Source organism: Bos indicus, chromosome 20 (assembly GCF_029378745.1).
Source record: "Bos indicus isolate NIAB-ARS_2022 breed Sahiwal x Tharparkar chromosome 20, NIAB-ARS_B.indTharparkar_mat_pri_1.0, whole genome shotgun sequence".
Taxonomy (NCBI): Eukaryota; Metazoa; Chordata; class Mammalia; order Artiodactyla; family Bovidae; genus Bos; species Bos indicus.
In genome coordinates, this window is record NC_091779.1 from 53,723,599 (window position 1) to 53,736,046 (window position 12,448).

The 12,448-nt window shown below is 34.7% G+C and overlaps 1 protein-coding gene across 6 annotated transcripts in view; it reads left to right on the forward strand.

Annotated features, from left to right (window-relative positions):
* The window catches only part of CDH18 (cadherin 18), a 1,273,978-nt gene that overhangs the window by 1,248,254 nt on the left and 13,276 nt on the right, over positions 1–12,448 (forward strand). The window lies entirely within an intron of this gene.

The following is a 12,448-nucleotide window of genomic DNA, read 5'->3' on the forward strand; positions in this document are numbered from 1 at the left end:
TCATAGAGTTAAAAATATAGAAAAACACCTGAAATACACACACACACACCCACACACACGCGTGCACACACACACACTCAGCCTTATCCCCACCCCTGACACTTAACACTGGTCTGTCTAGCATGTTCTTCTCCAATCTTACACTGTATTACTATTCACCACCATTCTTACTCTCTTTTTTAGAATGTTTTCTTCTAAAAGAAATTCTATAGTCAACTCTTAAGTTAGTTTTTGTTTTTTTTTTCCCCCCTTGCCATTCAGTCTTCAAGGCACTGTCTGATGTGTTTGAGGCAATGATATAAGCTGTTCAGAATGCAAGAAAATAAAACACACAGCTTCTGCTTTCAAAGGACTCTCCACCTACCTAGGAAAATAAAGATGATATGAATGTAACTCACAGCTGAAGGCAGTGAAATGTGAGTTTCTTTAGAGGGATGACTGGAAGTCATATCATTAAAAGAAGTGGGACGTGATTTGCCTTTACAGAATGGAGTCTTGTTCCCCTAGCTGGAGCAGATTAGAGAATATTTTTCAATGATATGGGGAATGAAGACAGCATAGAGATGACAGAATGTGACATTAGTCTTAGGAATTTAGCCAAAGAGATGACAAAGCAAAAACATGTGCATTTTAATTCACTATTAAAAACACTAGGCATGAAACACTGTGCTGTACTTTGTGCTCCCCCCACCGAAATAGACAAGATATTCTGCCATTAATTCTTTACTTGCTCTAGTACCAAATTGTGATAGATAAAAACATTTTTATTAAACACGAGTCTTCAACATTTATCTGGAAAGTTATGACCATTAGCTATTAAAAAAAAAAAAAAAACTTCTTTGATTTGGAAAATAGCCAAGTGATGATTTTTATTTTTCTGACAACATATACAGCAAAAGTATAATGTAAATACATTTTTTAAATGATGACCTTATTTTTATCATTAATATACTGGTAATAGCATAATTTTATTTAAAATGAAAAACAAGAGTTCAGATGATAATTTTTAAGTTAGAATTTAAAGGTTTTATTACCTTAAAATAACAATGAAAGTATGGTATGTTTTCTGATTAAAATGTAGTTTTTCCTACAACCATCTTCTCTTTAAATTGTGATAGGTAAACTTTTCTTTTTGACATAAAAAAAAATCCACTGTATAATTTCAACTTCTTAACTAAGTATCTACAGCAAATGAACCATAGCTGTAATGTCTTAAAATCTAGGAGTCTAGGCTTACCCCAAAGGTCTGAACGTACAATGCTTTTGTTCATTCATCCTGTAGTAGCAAAGTGTAGCCTAATCCACCAATATAAAATCATCCTTAGTCTACAAGTCTTTTCTGCTTCATGATCTTTATATTGCCTCTGGGAGGACTAGGCTTTATTTGATGCAAGGAGATTTGCCAGACTAATTCCTAGGCTTAATTCCAATTATCAAGTGCATTTGTAAATCTTAAAGATTTTGGTAGAGAAAGAGATCATTTTTAACTATGTGTATGTTTGTATCTCTATATTCAGTTTCCTAAATCACACTTCATGTGCCTTTTAGATTGAAAATTCTTATCTTACTTTTTATTGATAATTTACTATCAAGAACATCTGTTACTCATATTTATCTCTAGGTTATCTCCTTTATATATATGTTTCCCACTTCTGTAGATGCTTCCATTCTTTAAAAATGAATGACTTCAAATAGCACATTCTTTCTAACAAAATGATTAAACTGCAATGAAAATGACCACTTTAAAGCATGTTAAATGAAAGATTCTATAGACTGTCATTTTCAACTTGTTGCAGTATATTGAAGACTTTTCCCCCTTGGTTTTATTACTTTTTATTGTTTCTTTATAATATTACTTCTAAAAGTGAAGGTTATATTATTTATAAATTGTATCATTTTTAGCAAAATACTTAATATTATTTTCAGAAAACACTGTTTTTCCTTGTGGCTGTTTGGATTTGATGAAGAATAAGTTTACTTTGCATTGATTTTAAGATGTGATATTTTCAAATTTGACTAGGAGCTGTGAAGAAAATATCTTTTGGGGCATTTTCTTTCAGATTTCACAGTCCACTGGTAGTGAAATGCAGTTATTTACCTTGATACATATTGGAAACCATAAGAGATTTTATGTTTATTTCACACTTCTTCGGCATTGTCAGATCCCAAGCAGTCAATATTCCCATCATTTATTTTGTCCTTCAAATGAGAACTCACAGCTGGTGTTGTAATATGCTTAATTTCTCTGCAGATTATAACTATTTAAAATTCTGTTTTTATCCACAGGGCTTCAAGAGACCATTTAGCATTTCCTCCCATTCCTAAATAAAATAGCACATGCACAGTCTGTCCTGAGAGTATAGTTGCAAATGATGCCTCAGACATCCTCTCGTGGATGTGGGCGCAGCTGTGCCCCAAGTCACTACCATCAGTGATGAGGCTGATACGCAAGACAGATTGTTTTTGTTCACCCACGAATTTCCTTTCTCCTCCTAGGCAAGTCTCAGTCTTATTCAGTCATACCTGACAGATTCACACTGTCCTTCATAGGAAGGCAGAGACTCAAATCTTGACTAATGAGAAGGCAAACAGTCTGTAAGCCATCATGACTCTAAAAGGGGAAAGGGTAACTTACAGAAGATTTAATGAATCTTCTGCTGTAGATAGAAAAATATGCTTTTATTCTTTCTTTAGTGATTTTAACCCCTGTTGATTGTTTTTTACTTTTATATATATATATATATGTGATGAGATGGCTGGATGGCATCACTGACTCGATGGACGTGAGTCTGAGTGAGCTCCAGGAGTTGGTGATGGACAGGGAGGCCTGGCGTGCTGCGATTCATGGGCTTGCGAAGAGTCGGACACGACTGAGCGACTGATCTGATCTGATACATGTATACTCATATATATATATATATAGTATATATACAGTGTATATATATGTATATATAGTATATATATGTGTGTATATATATGTATAATACATATATATATGAGTATATATGTACTATTGTGTACTTTGTATTGTTTCTTTATAATATTACTTCTAAAAGTGAAGGTTATATTATTTATAAATTTTATCATTTTTAGCAAAATACTTAATATTATTTTCAGATATATATATATATATATTTTCATATATATATGTATATATATATATGAGTTTGTTAGCCCACACCGTATCACCTTCTTATATACCTACTCACAGTGTCAGCAAAAAAAAAAAGGAAAACAAAACAAAAAACAGCTGACACGTATTCTAAGCAATAAAAATATGACTGATTTTGCTATTCAGCACCACTTTGCTTTGTTTTCCTGTTGCGAAAATGTAGGTTACACTCTTGCCTTAATTCCTTCCTTGCTCAGAATCGCAAAAAATGCTGCAGGAGTCATCAACTCTACTCTCTGCCTTAAGGCAGAAGAAACTTGAAACATAGAATCTTAAATAATTTTTAAACAGGATTATGTGTTCACTTTTTTAAACTCTGTAAGAATTCATCTTAACAGTTTCCTTCAGTGTTTATAAATACCGTGTCCAAACATAGTTTACTGTAGAATACTTGATTCATTCATTTCCTACCATAATTTAAAGGTATGTGATAAATATTGACAACAGGGTTTCTGCTGCAATTCATATTCCTTTTGCGGGGAGTGGATAAACTGCTGCTCTTATCTGTAGTTCTACAGTTTCTGTGGTTATATTATTGTGATATGCTTATGAATTATTTTAGATTTGGGTTTCTATTTTAAAAAGCTCCTGTTTTTCTTCTTTACCACCCTATTCACCTAAGTTAACACTCTTATGCAAATTTATATGTGCTTTTCATGAGCAAATTTGCTGATATTCTACAAGATTCATATTTTTGTTTCGTATGTATTCATGTTCTTTTTAAAGTGAATAGTATACAGAGTCTTGTATACATAGATAGACATTATTAGTAGCAGGGAAGGGTTGAGCAGTTTTCAAATGTGGTTTTAATATGTTGATAATAGATAGGAGCTTCTTTTCAGAAATAGATATTTTCCTACTGTGCATGGGGGATTGAGGCTCAAGAGAAAATGGCAAAATGAGCTTAGAATAGCTACTCTATAGCATCTGATGAAATATTAATTTTAATAAACCGATTATTCATCTCCATTGAGAACATACTCAGTGTTACCCTCTATCCTTGTTAGGGTCATTTATGATGGCTATAACTATTTAACAGCAAATTTGTGAATTTGAAAGCAGAATCTCTAGCAGTGGATGGTTGTGTTTATCAGGGATGTAAAAGTTATCAAGAAGGAGTGTGGCAGATGGTGAAAAGGGTGACATTCCAGGGTGCAAATAGGAACATAATGACATATTGGATCAGAGTTCTGTGGTTTGGCAGAAACACAGTGAGGCCAGGAGGATGTTTACAAATTTAAATGAATGGGCAGAATCGAGAGTCTCAGAAACTGAGATTAAAGCAATTCTAGGATTAAAAGAATAGGAAGTCAGGAAACAGGAGAAGAATAAGAATGAACCTTAAGCAGAGACCATGAGGAGATCAAGATAGATTAGTTCATTTTGGTTTTAATTTCTTAATACATAACATAATAAGGAAACTATAACAGAAGACAATTTCCTGCCAAGTGTAGTTCAAATCATTATTTACCAAGTACCTGTTATGTGAAAGGGTATTTTGCAGGAAAGCAAAAGAGTATTGTTTCCTGCATGGACTCTGATAATAGTTAAATTATGAATGTATCTTACTGCTGCTGGAAGACCAGATAAAAATGAAAATGAAATGAATCCATGAATATTTATCTCTCTGGTGGAAAATAAGGTTCTATCTCCTAGTGTTTTTTTTTTTTTTTTTTTTCAGATTTAAAAAAAAAAAAAAAAAACAAAGGAAATAAAGTTTATTCCAATTAAAGAGATATGCCTCTTTAATTAAAGATCTCAAACTTTTCTGCTATTGTAATAGATTTGGAAATATCACTTTAATAGTCTGCTTGACTATGCTTGAGATGAAGTTTACCTTTATGCCTGCATGATCAAATGGGATTGCATGGGCACCTAGTAATTCAAGAGTTTTGAGGAATGCATGGTTTTAGTACTTTCCAAAATCAAAGGTAATTTTGAGCTTTAATATAAGACATTTTTGCCCTTGGGAGTATTTTAAAAGCGTGCCTCATTTTAACTTAAACTGTACTACCGTTTATGAAAGTAGCACAAAGATTGGAAACATTCAAGATCTTTCAAGATGTTGGCCAAAGAAATAGTAGAGCACATACTACTGATTCAAGAAAATTATATCTGAATTTTAGAAGCACTTTGCTATTTGTGTTATACTATTATACTCTGTAGCCTTCTGTCCCTGTAGAAATATAAAGGTTGGAGTTATTCCTATCCAACCTTACATTTTACTGTAAATATCTTGTGTGAAAGATCCTTCCAAAATCATCAATTATGAAATCCCTGGACTTCTTATAGCTGCAAAAATAAGTTATTATTATTATTTTTTTTTAAAAAGGACTTCAAGTATCATTTCTTTCACAGTCATCACAATGATATTTGTAAATATCTACTTGAGCCAACTATGATATATTTGCATGGCAGTCTCCCTGCTTCTTCCTATATGTCTGCACATCCTTTTCTGAACAAGAAATGGGATATATGACAAAATAAATAATGTACTGTCATCTACTTTGAAATATTAAAACACATTTAGGGTTTTTTTGACATTGCATTGAAATATAGTTGCTGGGAATGTCATGAAAATGTTGATTGTATTCAGAAAGACAATAATTACTCAGAGCTTCTCAAAATTTTCTGGAAAATTTCCAAGACATTTTGGGCACCTAAACTCATACAAGACATGTAGAATTCTGACACTCTTTGCTTCAAAGATTCTTCATATGACATATTTTTCAAAACCTTTTATCAACGTCAAGGACTTCAAAATTGAGTTAAAAATATCAGTTTTAAGACAGTAGATCCAAACTTATGGACAGTATGTAATGGAATATTCCCAATGAAGGATTGCCTTAAAATTCCACAGCTTTATTGAATGCTTCTGAGACTGCTTCAGATCTATTGCTTCATTATTGCATTCAGATAGTGTATGTATTTGAAAACAAAAGACATTACTCAAGTTCTCTCCCATATGATACCCTTTAAACTTTACATCTAATATGCATCTTTATTTTCTGTCTTCTTGTTAGTTTGAGTTCTTTGTACTAGCTAGCTGTTCAAAATCCCTTTGAATCCTAATCCAGGGTTAGCTATATTAGCTTGGCTTCCAACCATTCTATTATCCTCCGTCTTCATCCAAATTCTTTTTTTTTTTTTCCTGTCATTTAATTGGGACTTTTATTTATTTTTATTTATTTTTTAATATAAATTAATTTATTTTAATTGGAGGCTAATTCATGTTGATGTATGGCAAAACCAATACTATATTGCAAAGTAATTAGCGTCCAAATTCTTAAGAATTAGAATTAAGAACCAACATTGAGTACACATTATTAGAGATTATCCTTTACTTGGCATTGAAAATTAGCACTTCTTATTCACAGATTTAACATCCTGGTATGGTTTCCATTTATTCAATTCATATTAAATTTTGTCTGGTTTAAAGTTATTCTAGACTTTCTGTAATACTTTTTTAAAATTTTATTTTATTTAACTTTACAATATTGTATTGGTTTTGCCATATGTCAAAATGAATCTGCCACAGGTATACATGTATTCCCCATCCTGAACCCTCCTCCCTCCTCCCTCCCCATACCATCCCTCTGGGTCATCCCAGTGCACCAGCCCCAAGCATCCAGTATCGTGCATCAAACCTGGACTGGCAACTCGTTTCATATATGATATTATACATATTTCAGTGCCATTCTCCCAAATCATCCCACCCTCTCCCTCTCCCACAGAGTCCAAAAGACTGTTCTATACATCAGTGTCTCTTTTGCTGTCTCGTATACAGGGTAATTGTTACCATCTTTCTAAATTCCATATATATGCGTTAGTATACTGTATTGGTGTTTTTCTTTCTGGCTTACTTCACTCTGTATAATAGGCTCCAGTTTCATCCACCTCATTAGAACTGATTCAAATGCATTCTTTTTAATGGCTGAGTAATACTCCATTGTGTATATGTAATACTTTTTTTTTTTTTTCTTTAATGGCTGCATCACAAAGCATGAGGGATCTTAGCTCCCAAAACAGGGATCAAACCCGTGCCTCTAACAGTGGAAGCACCAGGAGTCTAAACTACTAGACCACCAGGGAAGTCCCAATACTTGGGACTGGTTTACTTTTTACGTCTTATTTTTTTTAATTTTTTTCATCATTATTATTATTTTTACTTTACAATATTGTATTGGTTTTGCCATACATCAACATGCATTCACCACGGTGTACATGTGTTCCCCATCCTGAACCACCCTCCCACCTCCCTCCCCATACCATCCCTCTGGGTCATCCCAGTGCACCAGCCCCAAGCTTCGTGTATCTTGCATCAAACCTGGACTGGCAATTCGTTTCTTACATGATATTATACATGTTTTAATGTCATTCTCCCATATCATTCCCACCCTCCCCACAGAGTCCAAAAGACTGTTCTATACATCTGTGTCTCTTTTGCTGTCTCGCATACAGTGTTGTCATTACCATCTTTCTAAATTCCATATATATGTGTTAGTATACTGTATTGGTGTTTTTCTTTCTGGCTTACTTCACTCTGTATAATAGGCTCCAGTTTCATCCACCTCATTAGAACTGATTCAAATGCATTCTTTTTAATGGTTGAGTAATACTCCATTGTATACATGTACCACAGCTCTCTTATCCATTCATCTGCTGATGGACATCTAGGTTGCTTCCACGTCCTGGCTATTATAAACAGTGCTGCGATGAACATTGGGGTACACGTGTCTCTTTCAATTCTGGTTTCCTCGGTGTGTATGCCCAGCAGTGGGATTGCTGGGTCGTATGGCAGTTCTATTTCCAGTTTTTTAAGGAATCTCCACACTGTTCTCCATAGTGGCTGTACTAGTTTGCATTCTCACCAACAGTGTAAGAGGGTTCCCTTTTATCCACATCCTCTCCAGCATTTATTGCTTGTAGACTTTTAGATCCCAGCCATTCTGACTGGCATGAAATGGTACCTCATTGTGGTTTTGATTTGCATTTCTCTGATAATGAGTGATGTTGAGCATCTTTTCATGTGTTTGTTAGCCATATGTATGTCTTCTTTGGAGAAATGTCTATTGAGTTCTTTGGCCCATTTTTTGATTGGGTCATTTATTTTTCTGGAATTGAGCTGCAGGAGTTGCTTGTCTATTTTTGAGATTAGTTGTTTGTCAGCTGCTTCATTTGCTATTATTTTCTCCCATTCTGAAGGCTCTCTTTTTACCTTATAGTTTCATTTGATGTGCATAAGCTTTTAAGTTTAATTAGGTCCCATTTGTTTATTTTTGCTTTTATTTCCAGTATTCTGGGAGGTGGGTCATAGAGGATCCTGCTGTGATGTATGTCAGAGAGTGTTTTGCCTATGTTCTCCTCTAGGAGTTTTATAGTTTCTGGTCTTATGTTTAGATCTTTAATTCATTTTAAGTTTATTTTTGTGTATGGTGTTAGAAAGTGTTCTAGTTTCATTCATTTACAAGTGGTTGACCAGTTTTCCCAGCAACACTTGCCTGACTTCAGGCTCTACTACAAAGCCACAGTCATCAAGACAGCATGGTACTGGCACAAAGACAGAAATATAGATCAATGGAACAAAATAGAAAGCCCAGAGATAAACCCACACACCTATGGACACCTTATCTTTTTACATCTTATATTTCAAGTTTAGAGGCATTGCTCGTCATGTAATATTGCAATTTAAGTGAGATAAAGTTTGTTCTCATACATAATTATATTTATATGTATGTAGATATATATGTATCTTCTTATCTCTTTCATTTTAGTTCAAAATTTGCTTGTTCAAGTTCAGTGAGCCTACTGCCAAGTACATTTTCTACAGGTCAAGAGAGGAACACAATATCCCTTGTCAAGAGCTCATTATTCTGCTATGCTAAGCCTTTCTAGGTAGGAAGCTTTTGCTTTCTGAATCTTCTTTCTTTTCAAAAGTCAGACCTTCAGCTGGGAAAATGAAAGAATATTGTCATGTCTCTGTGTCTGAGAGCTTTCTATTTGAGAACTTAAAGTGCCCTAGAAACATATTCTGGCTTTCTTCTCATTTCTTATCATGTTTCTGATTGTATTTCCAATAATTATCTTGATAAAGAACTTGCTACCAGATGAAGAATGTAAAGTGCACACAAGCCTAGAGCCATAAAGGGGAGTCCCCATCTACCCTTATATCTTATCATGTGATTCACACATAATGTGTAAAACCTCACATATTATGAGGTTTCTTGGGATCAGGGACCAGTGTCTTCCATCTTTTCTTCAGAGGACTGACTGTGAGATCCTCAAACATGTTTGTGTCTGTATCTGTTCATATCTTTTTCTTAGATTAAGAAATTGTGAATAGAGGCAATTTTATATTAACCACTACGCAACATCCTACACCTGATAGATGTACTTAATCAAAGGTCTGGGTTTCTGAGAGTGTACTTGTGATGGTTTTACTCTTAAAAACACATATGATGCAATTTCTCCTCTTTTTTTCCATCATTCTGAAACCTGCTTCAGAGTAGACAATCAATACACTTTTCTTTAAATTTCTCTTCTCCCAAGTAATAAAATACTGGTAGTAACTTATTAGATTATTTATATTCTATAACACACCTTCAACAACTCATATAGATGTATATACTCATATAGATCTATATATAAGTTTTACATATATAAATCACTCATGTGTTTTATTATCTGTATTCCATTGAATGTTTGAAATATTACCTGTTTTTTGGATTAGTTTGGCAATATACAATCAAAATATATCTATATTATATCAATTATCATAAGCATATTCATAAGTAATAGAATTCCAATTTTCTGAATAATAGAAATTGATATGAGAAAAAGAATTCCTAAATTATCTAACAATTTACTAACTTTATAGTGAAAAATCATTAATTGGCAGCTGTAGCCAAACGTTGGATTCTCTGGGAAGCAGGCTCTGGACTGGAGCTTAGAGGACAGGATGCTTCTTGCAGTTTGCCTTCGAGATCAGCAGTTATGGATCACAGTGCGAGTGGAAGAAAGGGCAGAGTGAGCAATTAAGCGACCATAAAATTCGAACATGTCTATGGCTGACCCCATGGGAAAGCTGGAATTAAGCTTGCCCTTCAAGGTTTTCTGCATTTAGCAGAAGTGACTTGATCTTTATAACCTTGAATTAATGAGTCATTGATTATGTGCTGCTCCAGAAGGATATGACCTTGGGCCAGGTAGCAATCTACAGTTCAGGTAACAAGTCACTCTATGCAGGAGTTCTGAACAGCACATACGAATGTGCACCTAAAGGATCCTTTAGCTAATAGATGCAGAAGGAGAAATAACAATGCTGAAATAAACATGTCCTAAGTGCATCCAAGGCCATCGACATGAACTGCCAGTGAACTGGTGAAGAAGCGGCAGTAAAATGGCATCCTTGTTTTGAGCAGGTTCTAGAATGTATTGGGGCGTAGCTTGATTATTGTCTAGCTCTGTGATTTGGGGCATTTTACCCCATGGGACTCAGGTTATTCATGTTAAAATTATTATTCCTAATAAAAATGAATTTCCCTAAAATGTAAGGAATGTGGCATCCTCTCCCTTTTATGGTTGTATGGATTGATCAAAAGTCATAGCTTCTGCACATCAAAGGAAACTATTAGCAAGGTGAAAAGACAGCCTTCAGAATGGGAGAAAATAATAGCAAATGAAGCAACTGACAAACAACTAATCTCAAAAATATACAAGCAACTCCTACAGCTCAACTCCAGAAAAATAAACGACCCAATAAAAAAATGGGCCAAAGAACTAAATAGACATTTCTCCAAAGAAGACATACAGATGGCTAACAAACACATGAAAAGATGCTCAACATCACTCATTATCAGAGAAATGCAAATCAAAACCACTATGAGGTACCATTTCACACCAGTCAGAATGGCTGCGATCCAAAAGTCTACAAATAATAAATGCTGGAGAGGGTGTGGAGAAAAGGGAACCCTCTTACACTGTTGGTGGGAATGCAAACTAGTACAGCCACTATGGAGAACAGTGTGGAGATTCCTTAAAAAACTGGAAATAGAACTGCCTTATGATCCAGCAATCCCACTGCTGGGCATACACACTGAGGAAACCAGAAGGGAAAGAGACACGTGTACCCCAATGTTCATCGCAGCACTGTTTATAATAGCCAGGACATGGAAGCAACCTAGATGTCCATCAGCAGATGAATGGATAAGAAAGCTATGGTACATATACACAATGGAGTATTACTCAGCCATTAAAAAGAATACATTTGAATCAGTTCTAATGAGGTGGATGAAACTGGAGCCTATTATGCAGAGTGAAGTAAGCCAGAAGGAAAAACATAAATACAGTATACTAACGTATATATGTGGAGTTTAGAAAGATGGTAACAATAACCCTGTGTACGAGACAGCAAAAGAGACACTGATGTATAGAACAGTCTTATGGACTCTGTGGGAGAGGGAGAGGGTGGGAAGATTTGGGAGAATGACATTGAAACATATAAAATATCATGTAAGAAACGAGTTGCCAGTCCAGGTTCGATACACGATACTGGATGCTTGGGGCTGGTGCACTGGGACGACCCAGAGGGATGGTATGGGGAGGGAGGAGGGAGGAGGGAGGAGGGTTCAGGATGGGGAACACATGTATGCCTGTGGCGGATTCATTTTGATGTTTGGCAAAACTAATACAATTATGTAAAGTTTAAAAATAAAATAAAATTAAAATAAATTTAAAAAAACAAAAAAAAACAAAAGTCATCATGCAATTATTTACCATATGAATTAACTATTTTATTCATCATTTACTTCCCCATGGTGTTCGCACTATAACAAAAGTTCTTCAAATTGCAAGTGTAAAACAATGTATCAGTTTATCTGGTGTCTCCATAAATATATTACCTGTATCAATGGTTCTTAAACATTTTTGTATATTAACCTCACTTGAAGTTTGCTAAACATATAGATACCTGTTTCTATCAGAGTCACCAGGTTTGGGATAGGGACACTAGCTCACCCCCGAGTTTGGTGTCCATGAATCACTTTCAACCCTTTGGCTAAAATGTCCACACGCCAAATGTTTATTGCTTCTACCTCCTCTGTCATCCACTATTTCCCCTCCCCTTTAGTCCAGGCCTTATTAATTTTTCACATAGTTTTCTCCATTTAATAACCAGTTTTAGTAACTGGTTAATAATCTCCCTTCACGTTCCTCTATCCATTTCATAAAAGAAAAAAAAATACACATACCCATGTTATCCTTTAAAGGAAATGTGAC